Source organism: Manis javanica, chromosome 5 (genome assembly GCF_040802235.1).
Source record: "Manis javanica isolate MJ-LG chromosome 5, MJ_LKY, whole genome shotgun sequence".
Lineage (NCBI taxonomy): Eukaryota > Metazoa > Chordata > Mammalia > Pholidota > Manidae > Manis > Manis javanica.
This window is the reverse complement of record NC_133160.1, coordinates 15,142,166-15,168,281: the sequence shown is the minus strand read 5'-3', so window position 1 is coordinate 15,168,281 and position 26,116 is coordinate 15,142,166. Positions and strand designations below refer to the sequence as shown.

General features: G+C 47.2%; 1 long non-coding RNA gene across 1 annotated transcript in view; it reads right to left on the bottom strand.

The window, feature by feature from the left end:
- The window catches only part of LOC140849463 (uncharacterized), a 51,189-nt gene extending 25,741 nt beyond the window's left edge, over positions 1-25,448 (bottom strand). Inside the window, exons 1-2 of the long non-coding RNA XR_012131332.1 lie at positions 25,316-25,448; positions 737-871 (exon numbers count right to left, since the gene is read on the bottom strand). This is a non-coding gene — a long non-coding RNA (uncharacterized lncRNA). The remainder of the gene's footprint in view (positions 1-736; positions 872-25,315) is intronic.
- Between the last annotated feature and the right edge of the window lie 668 nt (positions 25,449-26,116).

Sequence of the window (26,116 nt, the reverse complement as noted above, 5' to 3'; positions counted from 1 at the left end):
TGAATACGTGAAGAGGCCAAGCCTCAAATCCTGTCCTCTGCCCTCGCCCAAGGATGCCACAGCAAGGAGCCTGTAAAGCAGTCTCACTTCTCCTGGCTCTGCACCGGAGGTGGGGCGGCTATATTTAGATCATTACAAGGAGCTGCTGAGAGAATGTCCTCAGGCTACAAATTCAGCCTTACACACACAGTCACTGTGGATCCAGGAGAAGGCCAGGAATAAGTGGTGGGGGAGAAGGTCCTTGATTCCAAACAGAAATTGAGCTGATCAAACACGGCCTAAGCACAAACAGAGGCTGCAGGAGGGAAACCAGATATACCTCAAACCCTGTGTACTCAGAAGCTTTTCCTGGAACCCAGGTCCCACTCAGGAAATCATTTCACGCATTAATTTATTTTTTCTCATGTACTTTGCAAGGCTCTGTATTTCACTGAGTCCTTATCTCCTCAGTCCAATTCCACCGACTGTTGGGCTGGAAACCACTCTCAGATCCATTCAGACCATTTCAGGGGCTGAGTTATATCAGGGACAACTGCTTGTGGGCAGAGCAAAGCAGTGACCCCATTCCTCAGCAGCGTGTAGTGTGTGCTGGACCCCTTTGTCAGGGACAGCCTGCTATTCATCCAAATGCTTGTTTCCCTTTTGTAACATTGAGTTCTAAGGAGCACTGCCCAGCCAAGAACTACATTTCCCAGCTGCCCTTGCATCTAGGTAAGGTCATGTGACAAGTTCTTACCAATTCAGTATGAGCAAATGTGATTTGTCTCACTCTCTTGGGCAAGGCAGTTAAGAAGCAGATGTGCTTTCTCCACATTCTCTTCTGCCTGGACACATACCCTAGGGACTGGTGGATCCACAAGATGGAAAGAACCTGGGGATACATAAGGAGAAAACACTTGTATTAGGTTACTAAAATGATGAGGGTTATTTGTTATAGCAGCAAGAATAACCTGAACTAACATGTCTCCCTTCCTGACCCCTGGCATCTTTAGCTCCCCACAGAGGGAGGGTTGGAGTACCACTTGCTCCCTAAGGAGAGCTGTGATCTTCAGTTGCTCCCTGTTGTGTGCTGGTCTGACCCTCATAGCCTGGTTCCTGCCTTAATTTCCCTGAATAGAACAATAGATTCCCTTCAATACAGGGCTGACTCCAATCAAGGTCCATTCAGGACTGGCTGCTCAGACCTGGTCCACACCCTTCCACCCCAGCTCTGGCTGAGACCTGTTCAAAATGGACTATGACCTTAAATGGCATAGGTGATGCCCACCTACCCCCCAGTTCATGTGACTACTGCCCAGCAGCCCTGTTGCTGAATTCTGCCCTGGAACAAGCCTCTTTTGTACTGGCTGGGTTTAAGTCCACAATCTCTAGCCTTACTGGTGATCTGATACCAGATCCCTGGAGTAAGAATAGTATAATAAGAGTGCAGTATACACTCAGAAGAACCTCAAACCAAACCCATAATATTCAAGATAAAGTTCATACTCATTTGTTAGTCAGCAAGGCCCTCCAAGAGCTGCATTTGCTTATCTCTCTGTCCTGCGTATGTACTTCTTCTCAGCCTACCTTCTTCCATCAACTTAGCCCACTTCTGCTCTCCCAACTGACTGGCACTACTTGGTACCCTACAGCCATGCACATGCTGCTCTCTCCACCTAGAATGCCTTTCTGACTTAAGTAGGAGTTCTGAGCCCGGCAGGGGATCAACGCTGTATTTTGCCTGCTCAGCATCCCTCCCTCTTTAGAAATATAAAACCATTATGGGGAACCTTATCCGGAGAGTTTAATTACAGCCAACTCTACCAACTTTACTTATGAGATTGTGCAGGGCTAATCCAGGAAACTTAATATTTAACACCAGTAGAGATCAGGCCTCTTTATGGGCTTCATGGAAGATGTAAGCTTAAGGCCTTCAGTGACCATCTTACCCCCATTCTATTTGACAATGGAGCCAAGAAGCAGAGCTCAGAAATGGAATGAGAGATGAAACCCTGTCATTGCTTAAGCCCCGTGATGCAGACATGTTGGTGCCTCGCCCCATATACCCTCTTCCAGATCAGTGCGCCCATCTTAAGTGCTGACTATAATTGCTATTAGCTCATAGTTCAATCCTTCTGTAGAGCATTGCCCTTAGCCAAAGAGAGCCACTTGGACCAGAAATTCCATGGAGGTTATGCCCCCCATCCCAAACGCAGCCCATAGCCAATGCCTAACAGATATGGGAGTACAAAAAGTCCAAGCTTCTTGCCTTAGAGTGGGACTATTCTGTGATGTATTCACAGTCCAGAGCTCCCCGTGGGATCAGGCTGAAGCTAGACTCCATCTGAAACCACATCCTTCGCTGGCAAATTCACTCCCTGGCTGTTCCTCCTGAAAGCATTCCCTCAGCCAGGCACATGCACGGGCATCTCCATTGCCAGCTCTGCTTTTCGGGAGTCCAACCCAAGATACTCCTAGATCAAGCCGCACCTAAAGCTAGCCCCATGGACTTCCTAGCCTAAGAACCCACAAATTCACTTCTTTATTTAAGCTGGCTAGAACTGAGTTTCTGACAGTTGTACTTGACCTTGGAGACCTCTCAATTTAGTGAAAAATGAACACTCATGTGCCACTCTTCTTCTCAGTCTCACCTTCATCATCATCCCAGAGGGGGGTGAATTTGCAGCCTGCTGGCCCCCTGTGGAGACCCACGTGCCTGGCCCATGCAGACACCCCCACACCCAACACCCCCATGCCACAAACAGAAACTGTCACACTTCCCCACACATTTGGGGAACTTTATTCAGTGTGTGATTCTAAAAAGGGTTGCCAGATCAGGCCAGATTTCAATTGCAATAAAAAGGACCAACTGCTTCGTGTTTCTTTGGTCTGTGCTGAATACAAATAATGCTTGTGTTTATAATAAATGTTTAGAGGAAAACTGCTTCAGTTCTTGGCTTTAGAGAGCTGCATGCCTTTCGAGGATTCTTACATCCGACTGTTATAATGCAGAGATTGCTGGCTATTAGGATCTGTCCTGAAATCCTCCAAGATGTTGGCACTGTATAGTATTAGAAAATTATGGTGTTTTGCTGTGTCGCCACAAAAAGAAAGACTGAACACAAAGCAGGGCCTAATAAATAAAGTTGAAGGTTGCTGAGCAGAATGAGGGAGACCACTCTTCATTCCTATGGCCAGTGCCTTGAAAAGTCTGGAATGAGTTACACACCCCAGCCTCCAGCCCTGCCCATCCCCAGCATTTTCGGTCCTTGTCTCTTCAAGAAGGGCTGTTAGAAATGTCACCAGGTGTGTTGTGGATGTCAGCTGACGCTAGGTATAAACCTTAGACTTCTCATTCAGTCAGTATATGTACATTAGCACTATATTGAGACTGTCCCACCAAATCCCTATAAAGTAGTGAAATAGTTATTATCATCCCCACTTTTCAAAGGAGAAATTTCAAGCGCAGAGAGCTTGGACAAATCCACTCAAGGCCACATTGCCACTAAGTGGCAGGGCTGAGATTTGAACACAGGCCTCTCTGAGTCCAAAACCTCTGTCTCTGGAGTTACACTGCCTTGTGTGTCAAAGAACAGAATGTGGATTTACCCTTTCTTTCCCTGAGAAGTTTGATAACTTTGTATGGGACACTGTGAATGAAGCCAAATTTTGTAAGATTTCCTCCCAAGATGAGCCTTTAGATGTCATGGTGGCCACAAATGTCTAGAGCCTGGATCTGCTTCAGGTGGCACACAGTTGTGGGGGGTGGGAGGGGTGCCCTGCTCCGTGCATGCTCAGAGGCCCAGAGGTCAGAGCTGGCATTTGACTTCAGATAGGGATACAAGACCCACAGTTCTTGCCACTCCTGTGACATGGCTTTGCAAGCCCTGACTTCCTCATTTGTAAAATGGGGATCATAATGCCTCTTGGGGGGTAGGAGGAACTATTTTGAGACTTAAACTATATCATAAACATGCAAGATCTTAGCATAGGGTCTGGGAAAAGCTGCTGCATCATGTTCGTTTCTGAACGAACGCACTCATTTTACAGATGAGGACACTGAGGCTCAGAGAGGGACAGGGACTTGCCAAAATCACACAGCAAGTCTGGCTAGAAGCTCTGCTGTCTCTAAGCACAAGGCTTCCCCGCTTCATCTTTTACCCTCCATTCTGAATTTGGGGTAGAGCAGCTCTGTCGCCACAGGGCCACTCCGCAGGGCATGTCAATGCCTCCCTGGGAGGGTGGTGCATGCACAGGCCTCCTGCAGCTTCCCTGCATCTCAGGAAGATAAGCCAGCACCAGCACCGCGGAGCAGGGGGCAGGAATGGGGAAACTCCATTAGCAGGGATCTCCCTGCCTTCCTTCTTCTGGGGTAGGGCCCCCTGCATGTGACCAACTTACCTACCTGCCCCCTTCAACCTAGGCTGAGGACAGATACCTGGATAGGGCAGGGGAGACAGGAGCAGGGTATCCCCCATTGGGTGGCAGGGGGAGAGGGTGGCAGGCTGGCACATCCCAGGAGCAGGGGCCAGTCAACAGAAGTCAAGAGGCTGCTTCACTCCAAAGCCCGAATGTCCCAGGAAACATACAGCCCCCAGCTCCTCTCACACATTTTTTAAGCCAGCTAGTCCTTGGATCTGAGCCTAAGGGGAGTCCTAACTCTTCGCGCCTTTTCCATCAGCTGCCCCAGCAGGGTTCACCAAATACACGCCTTCCTGCTCCCTCTCCACTCCTCTCCCTGCTGCCATCCCTGCTCAGACCCAATCTCATTCCTGATTAAACTTTCTCTCCCTTCCATTTGTAATCAAGCACAGGGATGTGCGTTTTGAAGCCCCGTATAAATATGTGCTTTAGAATTAAACTGGTTCAGCAATTCTCGACAATGATTTCTCAGAAATTAAGCCCAGACAATTTGTTTGGCTGAAGCTGTACATCCGAAACATGCCTGATGGAAAGGCGGCGAGTGTACTTGGAGCCAAGCAGCTTCCTAAGCACCGGTTCCCCCAAGGGGGTGCAGGCTCCGCTGGAACATGCTGCCCCCTGGCAGCGCTCAGGTTTAGTGCCGCCAGCAGCCAGAATTTCACACACCCTCCAAGGGAAACAAAACACCAGGACTCCTGAGCACTCCTGAGCGCCAGCCCTGCCGGAGTGCACTTCCCTTCGCTCTGGGAGGACCCTGGAGCCCCTACCGGTGGAAGTACATTTGTGAAAGGAGGAAGGGCATGGGACTGATCTCTATCTGTGCGTCTGGTGTAGCGGGCTCTGTGCAGCGTGAGATTAAAAAGGAATGAGGTACAGTGGACGCTACAACATGGATGGGCCTCAAAAGCATTGTGCTAATTGAAGGAGGACAGACACAAAAAGGCCACGTATGTCTGAGTCCATATGAAATGCCCACAACAGGCAAATCCCTAGAGACAGAAAGCAGATTAGTGGTTGGTTACCAGGGCCCCTGGGGAGGAAGAATGGGGTTTTCCATTTAAGGTATGAAAATGTTTCAGAACTAGATAGTGGTGATGATTGTACAACACTGTGTATGTACTTAACATCACCAATTTGTACACTTTAAAATGAGCAATTATATGTTATGCATATTTTACCACAATTTTAAAAAACATATTTTACCACAAAAAAGAGTGACAAGTTTCACATCTTGGCCTGACTCCCCTTCCTCCAGAGCCCGCCCACCTCCTGGTTCTCTTGAACATTTCTGAACATCCCCAGAAGGGGTTCTTTGCTGCCTGCGGTGTCTGCCAATCCCTCTTCTGGTACCAGGCTCATTATAGTCATGTCCTCTGCAACAGCCAAGCCCCCAAGGCTCCACCTGGCTCCAGGGGGCATCTGACATGGGGAGGGGCCGGCATCTGCACAAAAAGCATCATCTCCTCTGTTAGCATGAGCTGTTGGCATGAAAGCTGCGGACTTGTAGGATTTCCTGGTGGTCTTGGAACAGCTACCTTTCCAGAAAGCTGAGGAATGGTGCATTAGTGGGACTGGCTACCTGTTCGGTGACAGACACTGCATTGGGCTCAAAAGCTCCCCAGCCACAAGCCAGACTTGTGGGTGTGGGAAACAGCTCTCTGGGGCACCTAGAACCCTTGTGTTGATAGGGCCCTGGCAGGCCTGTCCCCTCCACCCCATCCTCTGGACACAGGACCAAATCCCCAGTACTCACTCATTTAGCTCTAGAATATCATTTAAATCCTCATGCACATATGAAGCACAGGTAATTATTTCCATTTCATTGCTGGTGAAATGGTGCTCAAAGAACAAAAGCCACACTGGAAGTCAGTGACTGGTCCGTCCTACTTGTGCCCAGACTCCAGCTGCCTCTAGGTGCTGGCTTCCCACAGCACAACAAGGACCCGAGTCAGAGGGCTCTGAGCACCTCTCCCACCAGCCTTGGAGCTTGCAGAGGTCAGGCAGTGGGTGGATTCTTCTTTGGTACCCACGGCCAAGCACAGGGCCCCTACAGTGGAAATAGGAGTGAGCATTGTCTCTGGTGACCTGGGCACAGGCCCCACTGAGGCCAAGGAGACAGAAGTGCCCCGGAAAATGACAACTGACCTGGATCTTTGCTCAGAACTTGAAATCAATGAGTTAAAGCTGACTCAGAGTGGGTATCTCACCTGCTTCTTCATTACCTCTCTTTATTTTTTGGCTTTGGTTCTGTCTAAGTTTCAGCTTTCCACAAAATCATTACAGAACAAGATCTGTCTCAAAGGTCCCATCATTGTTCCCCACTGCCCAAACTTTGAGCAGTCAAACCATCTAAAAGGAGATGAAAAGTTGCTCAAAATCCTGGGGTTCAGCCTTAAACTGTTAGGATGAATTTTCTCCCACACTCGTTGAATGACAGAATCAGGTTTCAGGAAGGGCTTGCCAGGTGGGGTGGTGGGCCAGCTCTAACAATGGAATTCAGAAGGAAAAACACTCATCCCACACTCGGCTCATTGTCCATGTCCCAAACGGACAAGATGTGACATTAAAGTGGATCCACGTTGTGACTTGATTGCCCAAGGAGTCTGATTCATGGCAGGCCACATAAACACAAGTGTGGTGAGAGCACCAGGAGGGGAGCATGCCTGTCCCCACCAGGGTGCTCGGAGCATGTCCCAGAGCAGCAAACTGGAATCTTTCCCAACAGCGTAGCCACTCATGAACCTCCTTTGATCCCCTCTCAATTTCCAGCATCATCATATCCTCAGACTCCCAAGAGGGAAATAACAAAAGGACTCTGGCCCTGACCCTTACCCCTACCTGCCACACCTGGCACACCTGAGCTTGATTGTTTCTACCTCCCAAACGCTGCCATCGCCAGCCCTCCCCTTCCAGCCCGTCTGTATCTTACCTCAACTTGTCCAGTAGCCTGGTCCCCTGGCATGCCCTCCACTTTCTGCTGTCCGTTCTTCATATTGTGTTTAACTCCCTGTCCCATCCCCCCAAATGTCACCTCTGGCCCCAATTGTGCACAGAATAAAGTCCAAACAGCCAACCTGACCTTCTCCTGCTTGCCCTCCCAGCCTCCCTTCTCTCTCTCTCTCTCTGTTCCCTGTGTTCTAATCTCATGCTGGAGAATCCATCTCTCTTTTTTGCCTCTGAAGGTGTTTTTCCTTCTGATGGAAGCTCCACTGACCTCCCATATCCCACCAGTTAAACTCCAGTAGCTTTTTATGGCCAGTCTCAGCTATTCTTCTTCTGGGAAGACACAGGCAGCATGGCCCCTCTGTCTTTCAGGATCACGTTGCTACTTGAGTTACCCTTATCACCCTGCCCTGTGACTGTCTGTCTCCTCCCCTGACACTGAGATTGCTGAGGATAGCTCGGGGTCCTATTCATCTCATAGCCCCTGTGCCTAGCACTGAACCTCATGCACAGTACCCACCAATTTGTATGCCTAGAATGGAGAGACATAGGATGGATACAGAGATGCATGGTGGACACAAGGATGGGTGAATACATGAATGAGTGCATGGATGCATGGACAGATGATTACTACATGATCAGCTTCAGCATGACTTCAGGCCACCTCTGTCAACCCTCCACCCAGTAATCCCAGGCTCCAGAGTAGGCATGAGCTGGAGGCATGCATCTGCCATTCCTTTAGTGAATCTCTGTCCCCTTAAGCCTTTCAAGGTACAGGCATCTCTCTGCACTGGTGGGGATTCGAGGGTGTGAGGAAATGTTCCTCTTCATACAAAGCCTTGAACCAATGGCTGGTTCCAGCACAAGAGGAAGAGCAGCTATGTTGGATTTGCCCAGAGGTGTTGACATTAGTCCATACAGAGAGACCTTCCTAAGAGGTTGCAGCAGGTTGAGGTTCCCAGGAAGCAGACTCAGAGAGTAGCCAATGCTCCTAGGACCACTCCCTGTGTAAGGCAGCAGGATTGGGCTGGACTGCAATTTTGTAAAAAGCTGACCTCCATGGGACATGCTGAAATTGGCCCTTCTGAGTTGTCCTGAGCTGGGGAAGGGGGCCAGGCTTCCACAGACCCATGTCAACACCCCTGGCAGGGGATATGGCCTAGAGAGGGATGGCTCTTTTCAGCCCATGCAGTTCTGCAGAGACCAACAGCTAAGGGCTGACAGTCAGCATCTCTCCCAGCAGCCAGAGGAATAAGCCCTGCATGGGGATCTGGGCAGCATGTCAGAGCACCCCCAGAGTCCACGTGGCTTTTTTTATGCTTCTGGAAGCCCTAATATTAGCACATCCCATGTTTCTTAGAACCCACACCATGGTATTAAATCCTGTGTCCCAGGAGAGTGGTTCTAACTCAGTAAACTGTAATCCAGCTCTCCATTCCTCTCTCTTGACCCAGAACTCAGAACCCAGGCTCCCCCAGGCTCCTCCAGGCACATGACGACTAGGTCCTGCAGCAGCTGTGGGGTCTGTTCTATTTCCTCCCTTTTCAGACATAGTGCATCCCCACTGGGCTATGCTGAGACTTAACCTTAGCTGTGGCCTCTGGCCAAAAGGGGAGGTGGAGATAGATCCTGACGGGAGCAGGAGGCCTTGCAGGACAGAGGCTTCTGCATCTTCAGGCACAGGATCAGTGCTGGTAGCCACTTCTGAGACTCAGCTGGTTTAGAGGAATCTGGGGATTCAAGATTTTGGGGTGCACCATCTCAAATGCCTATCCTTTGTATCACCAGGGCTCTCGTCACAGCAGACAGGACTAAGTGGGAATCTCTCTTCTTCTGCTATCTTGGTGAAGCTCTGGGCCTGGGCCTCAGCTTTCTCTGCTGTCGGGTCCAGGAGAAAAGTTCCTTTACTTGTTACCAAGGTGGGCCTCTGGCTTTCACACTTTGCTTTTAATTACCCATCAATCACTCAAAGTCTTTCCTTATCTTTTTCCAAAATGTTCATTGATCTTGGCAATAGCTGTCCAGTTCCTCTGCATTTATGGATACCATTTGCCCCATTTCTAAAATTGCTGATACCTTGCAACATCCAGGGATTCTCTTGCCTCGGAATACCATCCCAGCTCTCCCCTGGCGAAAGTTTGCCCACTTTCACTGCAACCTTATGTCAGGGGTTATCTGTGCTTCACCCGGCAGCAGGGATGCCATCCTCACTGCCAGCCAGACAGCAGGTGATCTGGCTCCAAAATCCCATTTCAGCACCTGCTTTCTCAGACCACTCCTTGGACAAACTATCCCACTTTGGGGGCCTCCAAAAGCGGACTCAGAGGGAGATGAGCACCCAGGCCCTAATTCTAGGGATCTCTGGTCTGCCTCCAGACTCTAGGTATATTAGCCAAGAGAATATTAGCTGCCCTAAAATATTTATACATAGTAGCTCAAACCCAATATAAATTTATTTCTGTTCACATAAAAATAGAAGAGGTGTTTTGATCAGCAGATGGCTCACCTCCAAGTGGTGATTCAAGAGCTCAGGCTCCTTTTCTCTTGTGGATAGAAACCATCCTGATCATGTATTTTCTAAGATTTCCATCCTCTCCGATACGACATAAATGGAAGGAGTGTGGAGGACACAGAGGGGAGGCTTTTATTGGCCCATCCTAGAAGCAGTGCCCATCACTCTGGTCATATTCCATTGACTAGAATAAGTGTGGGAGAGGTTGGGAGACCCCACCAAGCTATGTGCCCAGAAAGAAGAGGAAATGGCCTAGGAAAACAGCCGGCCACAGTCTGTAACATTCAAGGACTGCAGCTTTCCATTCTGGTATGAACCTAGAGTGACATTAGGGATCTCACTCTGACCCAACCTCAGCCAGTGATGCTAGAGTCACATGAAGTCATATGACGTCATTCCAAAATTCTTGGTTTTAAATCCTGGCTCCCTTCTTTGTAGTCCAGACCCTCTACAGCCCTAAATCTTCTCTTAAACTTCCCACTGAAGTCCCCTCTACTCCACTCATCCCATGACCAAGCACCAACTATGCTAACATATGTGACCTTTAGCGCCAATATCAGAGGAGGAAGACATAATAATTTTGGCTCAACACCCCAGCAGCATCCTTAACTCCAGGAGAAAACCACAATACTTAATTTCTTGACTTCTTCATTTCTTCAGGCTCTTACAGGAGCTATGACAGTTTCTTACAATTTTTTTTAAGATTCAAACACTACAAGAATCAGCAGCAGACACGTTAATAAGAAATACAATTGTTGCTGTTAGAAGTAAGGAGCTGATCATGGTGAAATGTGAAGGAATTATTGCATTTATCTAGGGTCTGTCAGTTTAAGCACAGGAAGTTAATGTTGGGGAAACACAAATGGTCTTTGAACCAAATGAATAATGCAGCTGCTTCTTGCTGCTATTTTTTATAACTGTTATTAAATTAACTACACATAAGTTCAAATGCCCCATGATAATGCATTCAGAATACCTTTTGGAAACAAGTCATACTTGCATTTTGAGATGCCAGTTTGAGCCTATGTATTTAAATCCATTCCTCTGATCTACCAATAGAAATGAACAAGAGGTCGAGAAATGTGGTCAGAGGGAAACCTGTCTCCATGTTTTAGAAAGCAAGGATGGGAGCTCTCAACAAGCCAAATCACTGGGGAATGTCTATGGGAAGTAGTGTGGGTGGTACCAGATTGAGGAGAAAACTGGCCCACTCACAAGTCAAAATAAGCAAAAGAAAAAGTCCATCAAGAAAGTAGGCAGTGTAGATCGCTGCTAGAACCAGAGTCTCTGCTCTTCCCTCCCACCTAAAAAGAAAATCGCAGAGCGTCAGGGGCTGAAGAGAAAAGATGACATGGGAGACACTTGGCAAGGGGCAAATCTTAACCCCGTAAGAGGTAGGGGGACAGCAACAGGTGTAAAGAAGGCACAGAGCCCAGGTCCTGCTGGGGTCCTGCCGGTCATTTCAGCACTTCCTTATTTCCTTAACTTGCCAGCTTGACTTCCAGCTGCTACCCTGCCAAATGTCATATGAGGACTCTCTCTGGCCACACAGCCAGGTCCGTCTGCATGTGAGGTTTAACCAGGAGCATCAGAGCCCTGGAAGCAGGGTGTACCCATCCCTCAGCGCCCACGCCTCTCAGGCAGGATAACCCTGAGTCACATGCGCTCCACTGGTCCCCAGAGTGGCCTGCTGGGAATGAGCTGCTGGCATCCCTGGAGGGAACCCTGTGCCTTCCCTGCCCTGTCTCACTTCCTATTTCTGTGTTAGGCGTGTCCTGAAATCACCTCTCAAATAAACTACTTGCACTCACATTTTTATCTCAGGATCTGGGAAGGCCCAAACTGCGCAAGGAGTTAACCCCAAACCTTCTGAAGGTGTGGGTGGTGGGTCAAATGGAGTGGGGCCCTTGCCACAGTGGGGCCCTAGCTTGTGCAGAGAGCCCATTTGGGATAGAGCTGTTGTCTCAGCCAATGTCAAACTAATATGAACATAAGAAAGGATCCACCCAGCTGGGGGACATCCTTTTAAATACCTTCCTCTTCATGCTACTACACACACACACACACACACACACACACACACGCGCGCGCGCGCGCGCGTGCCCGCGCGCGCGTAACACCGTACTTCTCTCTCTTGCGGACATCTGAGCAGAGACCCAGGCAATGTCCAATAGAACCCATCTCATTCTTAGGCAAACATAAATCTCTCAAAGAATAGGAAAATGAAGAAAAATCACCTTTATAAGAAAAGATTTGGCAGTGAAAAAAACAGCCCAATTCAGCAGAGTCCCTGCAAATGTTTTCTTGTATCTATGTTTCAGAAACCTTTAGGAAATCTCCCAAATATATACAATAAGATCTAAAAACACACTGCAAGATGTTAACACTAGGGAAATCTGGGTGAAGGGTATATGGGAACTCTCTGTAGTATCTTAACACCTTTATTTCAAATCCAAAATCGTTCCAGAATAAAACATAAAAACAAAACTAAACAAAACATTGCATTTATGAAAGAAAAGCTCTGAGATCAGAAAATACTTTCAATAGGGGAAGCAAATATGAGCATCAAAATATCTAAATGTAGTGGAGGCCATACAATGGATTGGATGCCACCAAAAATCACATTAGCCACTTGGAAGGTCAGTGTGGTTTCTCCAAACTCAGAAGAAAGGGACAAAAAAATTAATATGATGAGACAAGAGAGGAGAAATGGAAAGTGAATCCTAAGGGTTCAGTAAGCTCCCATTTGGAATTCTAGAAGGAATGAGCAGGCCAGATGGAAGAGAAGCAATAATGAAGGAAATAACAGAAGGAAAATTCTCTAAACTGTAAGCAATGGACCAGCTCCCAAAAATGGTTAAGTGAGTGAATGCTGGCAGGGAAACCTGCAGTGAGTGATGCCATGGACAGGTGCCAAAGCTCAGCCCCCAGGCCACACCTGAACCCCTCAGCATCTGCCCAGGTGGACATGGCAGAGGAGAAATGCAAACAACACTGGCTTGTCTGCAATCACAACACAACAACCAAAGCTATGGAAAAGTCCATGAGTCCTGGCGTTCTCTCCTAGTGACCTGAGCATTTGCATAGGTCCAGAACATCTGAGAACAGAAGGAATCCTGTTGAGCATGTCTGCACAGTTCTGGGAAATGAACAAAGCTAAGGAAGCCTTGGAGAGGGTTTCTTAAGAGTGGAGATTGGGGGTTAGGATTATGTCCCAATGCCACATTTTCTCATACCCTTCCAGTTTCCCTGCTTTCCAATGCCTTCCTTCCCATCCCATCACTCTGCCAGTCCAGACTGGAAAGCTTAGAGGACTTTGGACTCATCCTGCATCCCTCAGGTCTATTTGGTTTCCAGATGATGACTTTTTTTTATGACTGGTGTTTCCTTTATATCTATGCTTTCCTCTTCATCCTCATGACCTGAACCCAAGTCCAAGCCCTTGGACCATTAATAGTGTTCTTCAGGCTTCCAAACTCTGAAACTCAACAGTTTACTTTGTACCAACACTTGGGCCAAACCAATTATCACAAACTCAGATGTCCTTGAGTGATATATATAAATGGGTGAAGCAAGCAGGGTTCACAATAGGGAAGAGTGAGGACTGTGGTAAACTGGAGATTAAGTGCTCTGACTAAAGTAAAGAGTCACTACTCACCTCCAGCCCATTGTTTTCTAGTAGGAACATCAACTCAGAGAAACTAGATCTCTCCTTTTTATTTTTCAGAAAAACCAAAAATTCAGACATTTTTAGTGAGAGCTCCTGGTACTTAAAAGCTGGCAATTAATTCAATTTTTAAACACCCTGAGATTTTTAAAAATCTGTTTTGGCATCCGTTGTATCAGAAACACCTAGAACAGTGCTCAAAAATATTCTGGAAAACTAAATGTTGCACAGATGTTGACACATGAACAGGCCTCCAATTTGCAAGTTCTTCATCAAACAATCTTGTTAAATCTTCAGACAATGGAGTGGTTATTATTATTTGTGCTTCAGAGATGAGGAAACTGAGGTTAGCAAGAAGAGGCTTGCCCAAAGTCGCACACCAGTACCAGTGCTGAGATTTAGATCCAGGTCTCTGACTACTCAGGCAAGCAGCGCTTCTATGTCCCTGGCCCACCTCTGTCACCACCACCCTATGGGTTCTTGGAAAGGCCATCCTTGACAGTTTCCTACCCACACAGCTGCCCTGAGCCTTCTTCAGGTTCCCTCTGCTTGCCACTAGCCTATCTCATTTTCTTGCCTGAACTGTGAAGTGGCCTCCTACTTGGTCTCCCTGCCTCCACTGCCTCTTCCTTCATTATCATCTCCAGAGTTCTGCCAAATACTATTCCCTAAAAGTCTTACAAGACTCTCAAAAGATATAAATGTCATGCTCCAAGGCTTAATACTTGAGTTTCTTTCATATCTAGTCTGAGCCACCCTCACCTCCATTTCCCACCACTACTGCCCCACTACTGTAGAGGTTTTCTACACCCAACCTCTCCAAATTTCTCACCCTTCCCTGAGTTTTCATGCCTCTTTGCCTTTAACTCTGCTGTTCTTCCCCCTACAATCCTTGTGTCTTCATTCTTCTTTGGAGAACTCTTATTCACCCTTAAAGACCTGCTTAATGATCCACTGAGCTAGAAAGTTCCTAAGATTTCCAGGGTCATCCATAGTTTCCTTGGTGTCCCTTTGAATGCTTCCAATGAAGCAGCACACCTTGCCTTGTGTCACAGTCACTTATTCATCCATCCGCCTCCTCAGATAGATGGCTCTCTGCCTTCTTCCCTTTGGCTGCCTCACGTCTAACAAAGGCCCGTCTTTCAACACGGATTTCACAAGTACCTTGTAAATGAACAGTTAGAGCTGTGCCCTCAGTAGGCACGTAGAAGAGAGGAATAAAATATATTTTACAAGTTATTTAATTATTTTAATAACCCTGACTTCAGTAATTTCTGTCATTATCTCCATTTTACCAAGAGGAAATTGATGCTCAAGGTGGTAAATATGCCCAGAATAGCTAGTCAGTGGCAGCATCTATAAGCCCACACCGCAGATGCTGCCGCATGAGATGTGGACCAAGCCAGCAGGGAACACCAGGGGACAGGGAGGTTTGGGGGATAAGAACAGGGACTCTGGAGTTGGCTTGACTGAATTCAGCTCCTGGATCTGCCACATATTAGATTGAAATGTTAGGTAAATCACTTTACCTCTACGAGCCTCTATTTTTTCATCTATAAAATAAGGATGATAATAATAGTCCCTAATCAAAGAGTTGTGTGAAGATCAAATGAATTGCTTAACCCAGAGCCTGGCCTATAGAACATGTACCATATTAGCCACCTCTGTAAACATTAACCAATGCTGTTGTTATTTTTACTATATCCAGAATTGTGAGAAAAGTATTTGATAAGTATTTGTTGGAATCATGGTGGATGGATGGATGGATGGATGAATAGTTAAATAGATGGATGCATGGACAGACTCTCTTAGAGGTCAGGAAGCTGGTATTTGGAATCCCCTTGGATTCTTGGATGAGTTAAAACCTCAGTGTACACACAGCCCCATTCATTATAGAATCTGCCTAGGCTCCCTTCTCTGCGCCACCCCCCACCAGAGTAAAAAAGATACCCTTAATTCACAGCCTTAGTATACACAGCCCTCCCTCGAAAATCACTTTTTAACCAAACTCTAAAAGAAAAATACATCTTGTCACTGCCATGAGAATTATAGGTTGTCAGCAGCCCAGCATTAGTGCATAGCCCTAGACTTTATTTATTTGTAATAAAGTTGCTGGGCCCTTCAATCACAGGGGCCATGCCATCTTTGAATCTCCTTACTACTGTGTGACAGAGGAGGAGGCCGCCTATACTGCCCCACCCCAAGCAAGCAGGCCAGCTTCAACCAGACAGCACCATAAATCATAGTTACTGTTACCTTCCAATGTGGGCACAGAGGGTGAGGGGCAGGGAAGCCCACACCAACCTCGGGCACAGAGACAAACCTCAGCTTGATTCACTGAAAGGTAATTACAGGGACTGTCAGAAGCTGGTGCCGGCTTTACTTTCTAGTCAAGAAAGCTGCAGGAACCTAAAAACTCCACATATTCAAAAATAAGCACTGAATTCCCGCAGTGAATTTGTGAGTCGATCACTCATCGCTCCCAAATAAAGACGTCTACCAAGTATTTTGTTTCTTTCAAATGAAACAAAAAAACGAGTTATTGCCCTTTCGATGATCCCCAAAAGGGAAGGTGCAGGAAACTTGTGCTTATTATGCATTTACTACGAACTGTACTAGACATTGTATATATATTTCTTCATTTCAATCGCCCATCCTGGTAGGTGAGCATTGCAGTTCCCCTTTTACAGATGTAGAGACTGAGGTTTAGGAGTTAAATAATTTGCCCAGGGCACAAAGGTGAGCATGGGATCTGTGCCCACATCTGTATGACCCCAAAGCAGACATGAGTTCCCAGAAGCCCTCGCTGGTCATCTCCACAGTTGGTGCATGCTTGGTTGACACTGTTTCCTGCCGGCCACAGATCTGCCCAGCTGCCCACAGTGAAGTCCGGTCACGTGGACACTCTGGCCCAGCCAAATGGATGCTTATGCTGAGCTGGCTGGAGTCGGCTACCCACACACCTGACTCAAAGTTCTGGGGCTGAGAAAGCTGCCCAGGATCACCTGTCTACACACAATGTCTATGCCTGGTCCCTTGAAGCCTGTTCAAGGTCTCACTCTGCTGTATCTGTAGCCAGACACCTCGACATAATTCCTACCACTCCAGCCCCCCAGGGCTGCCCTAGCCCTTGCTGGATCCCTGGAAGAGCCCACACCACCTTCTTCTCTTCTCCCTGAAACGGATGTGTACTGCGTGCCTTCCCTGAACGGGCTCGAGGCCAAGTTCTGAGGGGTCAGCAGGAAACAGGACGACCACAGGCACAGCCCTCCCGGAGTTGTCAGTTCAGCAAAGGAGACACTGAACAACCAGAGATCAGACGTCTCCAGAATCATCCATTTAATGCACTGATGTTCCCACTGGGACTGTAACAGAGCATCGAGCCAAGCATCATGCCATGGATGAATCTCAGCCCTCCACGAGGGGCTGTGAATTAAGTATTAATAGTATCCCCAGGTTGCAGAAGCAGGAACTGAGTCCCAGAGAAGCTAAGTAAGCTCAACAGCTCACAGGTGACAAGTGAGGAGCCGGGGTTTGAACCCAGGCAGTGTGATTCCAGAGCCCACACCTCATGGCTGCCCAGTGATGTGTCCTAGTATGACAGACTCGAGAAGCCAATAGCCATCTCATTTACTTCGAAAACAAGTTTAAAAATAATTCACATAGAGGCTATACTCATACTGGCCAGACATCATCTTTTAAAACAGCTTGTTTTTACCACATGACAGGTGTCCAGGTGGCCCCAGGCACAATCAGGGCTCATTTCTTTGCCAGGAGGGTGAATTGTGGCTGAGGATAAAGGACAAGCCCCCCCATCAGCCATTGGCTGGCCCAATCCGTCTGGCTGGCTGGTGTCCCTAGTGAGAGGCCACAGCTGACACCCCTTCTCTTCCCAGGCCTCGGGGAGGGCCAGCCACTTCGCACAGACATCGAGCAATTGATTTTGATCTTTCTCTCTCCGGAACCCTGGAACCCATCAATTACCCATGCACATGCAGCCCAATCGAAGGATGGATATTACCTTCTGCAGTCACAGCCAAGCTGCGTGCCTTGATCCAAGAACAGATGGAAGACAAGGGTGTGGGGTTAATTGATCAAGCACCACCAGCTCCTGTGCAAGGGTTGCCATAAAATGGCTCATTTCACAGATGCACAGGCCCCTTGCTCACCAATCTCCTATGATTAAATCAGGTCACTAACACACTTTTGAACAAACATACCCAAACTTACATTCAGGTTCATCTGTGCCTTCCAAAGGGATCACCTTGGACTACACCACACACCTTTCTCCATTCTGCAAACATGCATCAAATACCAACCATACATGAAGCATGATGCTAGAGCTCAGGTCCTGGTGGGGGCGGGGGGGGGGATTATAACTGAGAATGACTTAATGCACTTAACCAACACTTGATGAGCATCTGCTGGGTACAAGGTCCAATGGCACACAGAACAAGAGGATGGGTCCCACTGTCAGAAATGGGATAGACAAACAAGAGGGTGTTCTATAGGGTGGCAGTGCTCAAGGAGGGCAGGAGGTGCAGGGAGGTCCTAACTGCTGGAAGACACGGTACTGGGTGTTAAGCTCAGAAAGGCAAAAAAATGTCACAATAATTTTATTTTCTCTAAATCTGTCGTAGGTCCCAGCTCACCGAGCCAGCAAGAAGCTCATCCCTGGGATTCCATTCTCACCCCACAGGATCCTGTGAAGGTCCCGAGGGTCTTACAGAGATCCAGCTTCAGGAATGTCCAGCGGTTGTAGGTCCACACTGGTTGCCATTTTTAGGGGTGCTGTCCAAGCCCTCAGGGTTCCTTGTGGGCAGATGGCAATGCTGCCTCCATGCCAAGTCAGACTCAGAAAACTGCCCAGACTGGGACCCCCAGCCTCGTACAGGGATCAGGGATCCCTCCCTCTGAATCCTGCTCTCCCCAGGAATCCCCTTCTCCTCGCAGACCCCAAACTACATGTCCTTCCTTGTCTCTGGGAATATCCACTCTCTCTCTGTCTCTCTCCCCCAGTCCCCTGGGCTCCATGTCACCCCCATCAAAGGCTTCTCTCTCTCTCTCCCCACTTTGTATTACTCCCCCTGCACGTGGTGAGTCTAGGTTCTCAAAAAGACAAACCCAGGAAAGAGACCCCTCTTCAGGCAACTTCTCCTTTTCATCCTACAACAGGAGCCTCCCTTAGCAGGGAAGACAAAATTCCCTCCACCTTAGAACAGGGGAGGCGAGACCACAGCATGAATTAATGTACTGAGTTAACCCCTCTGTCAGAAGAAGGCTCAGAAACAGAATTATTTACAAAGAGAAAGAAAATTTGACTTGCAAAGAGTGCAAGCAGTCAGGCTTCAGAAGCACTGGCTCACCAAGTACAAAACACAGCAATTATTTCAAGGAAAACAATTGCAAAATCACCAAGTTCATTGGTTGGCCTTAATCTGTTCATCGTGGGAAAACAGCAACTTTTCAGATGATCATAGTCACAAAGGTATCTTGAGAAATCATCATAGCAAGAACCAAGGATAAAGTTACCTTTGTCAGGGAGCCCAGGCTTAACGGAAGTATTCAAGTATTGTTTTGGGGACCTGGTATTTTGGGTTGGTCTTGGGGTTTATGAGTCTGGAGCTGTGTTGGTTCAGGGACTTTTTCCGCCCTGATGTGGTTTGCGAAGTGTGTGATCAGACTGGCGGCAGAGCCAAGTGACCATTCTGGCTTCCATGGACCATATAATCTATAGAGAAAATACAATGGCAATCCAAACTGTTTGGTCAGAAGTCATAAAAGAATCAGTATGGGGCCTTAAAGTGTAGGCAGTCTGGGCACAGGGGCAGGGGGAGGGCATAGAGGGGCACAGCCTGGCGGCTCACCTTGGAGTACAGGAGATACGAGGGGAGGCTGCCATGGCTGGTTGAAGGTCAGACCGAGGACCATGGGTGGGTTTCTCTGAGACCTCAGCTGTCCGGAGTGTGCTAAGAAATGCAACTCTGTGCCAGGGGCCTCGGGATCCTAGAACGCTAGCCAGACACGGAGGCCATGTAACCCAACCTTTTCCAAAACAGATGAGGAAATAGAAGCCAGAGAGCTTGGGTATGTGCCTGTGATATACTCAGGGCCAGCATATTTGGTCTTCAAGTCAGGGATTGTTCAGGGGAGGGAATGAAAACAGTGAGAAGACATTCCGAGTCAGGTGTGGTCACTCAGGCAATGGCCAGTGGGCAATGCCACTTCCCGCTGATGTTTCTGTAGAAATAATTTTAAGGCTAAAGACAGGAATGAAAGCAGATTTCTCATGCCACTAACTGCCACTGAAGGCCATTCCCAGGAGAATCCAAACACCTAACAGGCTGATTGCAGTGTGGACATGGCCTCCCAAAGGGATCAATACTCATTTTGGTGGTTACACCCTGGGGTCTTTTCTTTCTTCTTACATATTGCTCATTTTTATTAAAAATAATAATCCTCACTCACTGTGAAATGTACAAACAATACAGAAGGAAATAGAGTAAAAAGCAAGGACTCCCTTTAATTGCTATCTCCAATCTCACTCTCCTCCCTGAAGATAATCTTAGCAGTTTAATGTCTACCTTTCCAGATGTTTGCACTTATTCACCAATTTATGTGCATATAAACTCATTTAGTGAGGGACTTACCTACTCAAGGGGCATTATACAATATATTCCACAGCTCTGCACTTTCTTTTCACTGAGTGTGGTCTCACAAACATCTTTTTCATGTCATATAGCTTGACTGCTTTTACACAGCTGCAAATTACATTGTGTGGGCACGCCACCATTTACGTTCAGGTTATTTTAAAGTTTCTTACTAATATAAATAATGCTGCCATATGAGGATGCAGAGGAAGGGGAACCCTCCTGCACTGTTGGTGGGAATGTAAACTAGTTCAACCATTGTGGAAAACAGTATGGAGGTTCCTCAAAAAACTAAAAATAGAAATACCATTTGACCCAGGAATTGCACTCCTAGGAATTTACCCAAAGAAAACAAGACCCAAGATTCAAAAAGACATGTGCACCCCTATGTTTATCACAGCACTATTTACAATAGCCAAGAAATGGAAGCAACCTAAGTGTCCATCAGTAGATGAATGGATAAAGAAACATGGTACATATGCACAATGGAATATTATTCAGCCATAAGAAGAAAACAAATCTTACCATTTGCAATAACATGGATGGAGCTAGAGGGTATTATGCTCAGTGAAATAAACCAGGTGGAGAAGGACAAGTACCAAATGATTTCATTCATTTGTGGAGTATAACAAAGCAAAAACTGAAGGAAAAAAACAGCAGCAGAATCACAGACTCCAAGAGGGGACTAGCAGTTACCAAAGGGAAAGGGGGTGAGGAGGGCTGGTGGGAAGGGAAGGAGAAGGGGATTAAGGGGTGTTATGATTAGCACACATAATGTAGGGTGGCACGGGAAGGCAGTATAGCACAGAGAAGACAAGTAGTGACTCTATAGCATCATACTACACTGATGGACAGTGACTGTATGTGGGGGGACTTGATAATACAGGTGAGTGTAGTAACCACAATGTTGCTCATGTGAAACCTTCATAAGATTGCATGTCAATGATACCTTAATAAATATATACATAATATAATATATACATAAAATAATAATGCCACCATGAACATGTGCATTTTTATACATGTGTGCAAATATTCTGGGAGTAAAATGCTGAATTGATGAATGTATGTATTTTATACTCTGGGCATCAGCACAGTATGAAAGATTCATTTTGTTCCGTCTCACTAAATTAGATATTAATGACCTTTTAAAAGTGTTTGTCAAACTGATACATGGAAATTAGTATCACATTTCAATTTGTACTACCTTAATTATGAGTAAGGCTGAATAGCTTTTTATTTGGGTCTGTGTCATGTCAGTTGAGGTCCTCTGAGAAGCAAATGCCACCACAGGTTTAGACAAGCAAACACCTCACTGGGGGAAATGCCTCTGGAGCACAAAGTGGGGGGCGGGGAGCAGGAGGAGGCAGGAGAGCCTTCCGTCCAGATGCAGGTCTGCAGGTCTGACACCTGTGAAAGGAGAGTGGGAGGGAAGGATTGCACAGGAAGACCCTCAGACCAAGCGCAGTTCCGAGAAAGTCTTAAATAGTAGTGAGAGTTTCCAAGGCAGCTTGGTTCAAGGACAGCACCTTGCTTGGCCCTTGGCTGGGACCAGCCCAGGGGAAGCATGGCGTGGCTTGACTGTCGTGGTGGAGCCAAAGATGCTCTAGCCTGAGCCTGTCGGTTGGCCTTTCTCCCCACAGCCTCAGGCTTCTCCTGAAGGGAGATCTGAGCAGGGCATCTCCACGGCTGTGTTTCCTCTTCTAGAAGTTTTTTATTTTGTACCTTCATCCTTTTGTTACAGATCTGCAGAAGTTCTTCATATATATATATTTGCTATAGGAGTTCTTTGTTGTATATGCAGCAAGTATTTTCTCCCAGCCTTTGCTTTCTTTTAACTTTGGCTCTGTTTCACTGCATAGAAGTTTTTTTAAGTTTTCTATAGTAAAATCTGTTAACTTTTTCCTTTAAGCCTTCCATGTCTTAAGAACATTGTCCTCTTTTAATAGAAATAAAAAATGAGGGGAGGGACCCATTACTTTACCTCATACCTTCCCGGCTGCACAGTACAGTGTGGATATAAATTTAATGTAAATGACTATGTTATGCAATGAGGGCTTGACTGAGTTTGCTTATCATAATTTCCAGTTTTTTAACCATTTAATTTTTATATGTTTCCTTTTGAAATTAGTGGCTGGGTTCTATTTGTTTAAGCCAAAGCCCATGATTTCCCCCACAATGTCGTTAGCAACTTCATGCAGCAGAAAGGAAATCTCTAGAACAGAAGACATGGGCAAGATTCAGCATTTGAGGGAAGAATATGATGTCGCTTCTGCAGTGGGTGGGTTGGGCCTGGCGACGTGTGAAACCCGTTAGCAGCAAGGGGTTGAAGGCAGGAAGAGGAGCCCGTGATCAGAGTATGTCACCTCCACCCTCCTGAGGGCTGGAGAGCCAGTTCTAAGGGTGGTGATCCACCCGCACACGCCTGGGTCATCTCTATTAAAGCCTCCTTTTGGTTTGCTCCATAGCAGCTCTTGTAAGATCTGATTGTCACACTTATGATTTGGAAGCAGGAATTCTCTGGCCCCTTTTAGGGCGTGCTATTAGGTTGCTGTGGTATATCTGCCGACTACTAGTCTGCTTGGGGAGGGATTTGGAGAGAAGGTTCCACCTTGCAGGGGATGGGCCAGCCACAATAAGCAGGACCTCCTAGTGCCTACACTGTCCTTTTTCTCTCTCTTATCATCCAATGTCACTGTCATCCCAGAATGTCCCAGAATGCCCTCTGCCACACCCACCCTTCCTTGGCTTCTCTTAACCCCCTGAGACTGCAGCAATTAGCCCCAGACAATTATCAGTGATCCGGGACTGTCTTGAGCTCACATTTTTATGTGAGGATGAATTTGGATTCTGAAGTTGATCTCCTCGTTGTGAGGGTTTATAAGGGAAAGATTAAATCATCCTCTGATGTGTGCTTCATTAGGCCCCAACTCCTTGAAGTGTCGTTGAAGCACCTTCTCATTGAAATGCTCCCAATCTCAGTTGATGGATATCAGTAGAAATAATCTCTCCATTCTTTGGGAGCCAGACTGGCTGGGAAACTCTGCCAGATATGATTTTGCAGCAGTCCTTTAAGCCTGGCCCTTTTGCAACATGTGACCCCAAAATCCATGGGTGTATCAACACCAGAGGCTGAGCCTATCTGCTTTTCCCAGAAAAAGACATTCCCAGCTCCTCCCCTCAGGGGATAGGTTTGCCCTGAGTCAGCCCCACTTTCACCATGAGCCCACAGCGGCAGGTCTAGTCTGTGAGCAGGGGAGGGCTTAGTCTAGAGTCAGGGCACACAGCCTGGGGCCGGGATCAGGGCTCAGTCTATGGCCAGGGTCAGGGCCTAGTTTGGGAAGAGGATCAGGGCTCAGTCTACTACCAGAATCACAGTTCAGTCTGGAAACAGGACCAGACTGGGTCTGAGTCTAGGATCAGGATCCATACGACAGCCAGAATCAGGGCTCCATCTGAGGCTAAAATTTCACTGATTGACCCTGGCCTGAATCAACCCCACCTCAGCTCAGGATACAAGGATTTGACACCCTTTCTGAGTACTCCCAGCCTCAAATATTAGCCAGACCTCTTCCCAGCCAGGTTATGGCAACACCACTGAAAAACTCAAGCCATTTCAGGCGACAAAGCCCACAGAGATCAGGTCCAACAGAAAGGAGTCCGAGTTTTATACTGCAGACAGTGAAGAGCCCTGAAGGGTTTATTTTTATTTTTAAATATATTTCTTATTGAAGTATAGTTGATATACAATAGTATATTGGTTTCAAGTGTACAACATAGTGATCTGAATTATCTACGATATTAAATGCTCACCCCAATAAGTGTAGTTACTATCTGTCAACATAAAAAGATATTACAATATTATCGACTATATTCTCCATGTTGTACTTTCATCCCTGTGACTAATTTATATTACAACATGAGATTTTGAAGGATTTTAAACAGGAGAGTGAACACCACTGGGCTTGCATTTAAGGAGATCTGCCTGGTCGCTGTGCGCAGGAGGGATCAGAGGCGAGAAAAGTGGAGACAAGGATGCAGATATCCAGGCAGGAGATATTGGAGGCCTAGACATGGTAAGGAGGGAGCAGGGGTTGTGATGAGAGGGACACATCTGCGTGTGACTTAGCAGAATCCAGAACTGGGCCAGCAGATGCGGGGTTGAAGGGAACTGGTGAATTCCAAGACTCTTGTGCAATGGGTGGGTAGGGAAAAGAAGCAGGTCGGGGGGCAGATAAGGCAGGATCATAGATGGAGACGTGTGGAATTTGGGGCAGAGAGGTAGGTTCTAAACAGAAAGAAACTTGGACATGTGTAAATGCTGGTGGGAAGGACCTACTAGAGGAGGAAATTTAAGATACAGGAAAGAGCTGTTGGGGGAGGGAGGGAGTCACTGAGCGTCTGTCATTTACCATCATACGAAGCACTTCCCATACATTTTTAACTCTTTCAACCTTCCTGCGGTTTCACGTAGCCATGCTTCATTCCTTCGCAAAACTTGCCACAGTCAGTAAATTATTTTAATTATGCTTTGGTTTGTTTATTGACTCCCTTTCCCGCTGACCTCAAAGCTCCCAGGCTCCATCTCTTCTGTCTTACCTTGCCTGACTGTTCATCACGGCACCTAACACCACCTGACACTCGATTACCTGTTACTCGCTTTCTCTCTGTGTCCCCCACCAAAAATGTAAACTCCAGGGGAGCTGGGACTAAGCCAGACTTGCTCTCCACTGCACCCGGCGCCTAGCCCTGCACCAGATCATAGCAAGCAGACAATAAATGTGTACGGAATGAATCATCAATCTAAGAAGAGGGTTCCGAGGACTATAAAGTACTGTTCAAGGTGAAGGGCGAGAAGAGTCCAACACTGACCACACTCGTGCCATGTACCACCTGCACAGTTTCATCTGAGACTGTTTGGCCTCTTTTCAGAAATGAAGACATTGGGCTCCACATAGATTTTAAACACTGTCAGAAACCACACAGATAATACCCAGTAGGCCTGGAACTGAAGGCCAGGATGTTTTGTTTGGTTGGCTCTGTCTTGCCAGTGGGTTTCAGCCCCAGACAAGTTCACTCTAGATTCAGCGAGACCAAAAAATGACAGTGGAATGTTCTTGGGGTGATAGGGTTTATACCCACCTTTATTCCCACTGTGGTGGATCATGTGCTAGAATCCCGTCCGCCTCAGAGAAAGTGTGCCTGCAGAAAGCTGGTCTCTGCCTCCAGGCCTCTCTGCCCTCAGCGCTGCCACTACTCCGGCCCATGCACTGCTCTCCTGCAGCTGTGCAGCCCAGAGCACTGGGCAGAGCTCTTTATATAGAGTCAATAATAGTGTATTGCCCACATATGTGCAGTGGGTGAGCCAACCAGGGCCAGGTGAGGATCCTCGTCACAGGAACCTTCATTTTCTACACAGCTTTGTTTTGTGTTTGCTTGTTTTACTCAAATGCCTGAGCTCATTTCTGCCCCAACAGCCTCCAGCAAGGGCCATAAATTCCTCCCTCCACCTGTCCTCAGGACTGCAGGCCTGGGAGCAGTGGCTGACACAGTCCTGTGTGTGTCCCAGTGAGGCCGGGGTTCTTGTTCACAGAGCCGAAGAATGAATTTCACAAACACTCAAGGTAGGAGAGCAAGGTACAGGCTTTTATTTAGAGACAAAGTGAGGGCACTCTTATCTGAGCCAAAGGACAGAGCTCCTGGCTCACGCCAGGAGGGGAGAGAAGAGTCCATGGTTGTGCCATTGTCTAGGGGTTTTATGAGCAGTTGAGGATTTTCAGGAATGGGGGGTAAAGGGCTAGGGGTGCAGACTTGTTGAGTGGTCCCAGAATGCTCATTTTGATGAGTAACAGAAGAAATTTGTTGTTCTGATTTTTTCTCAGGATGGCAGTTTCCCTCTGTGAGCATATCAGTTAAGACCACCTGCCCTACCCCCAAGGTGGG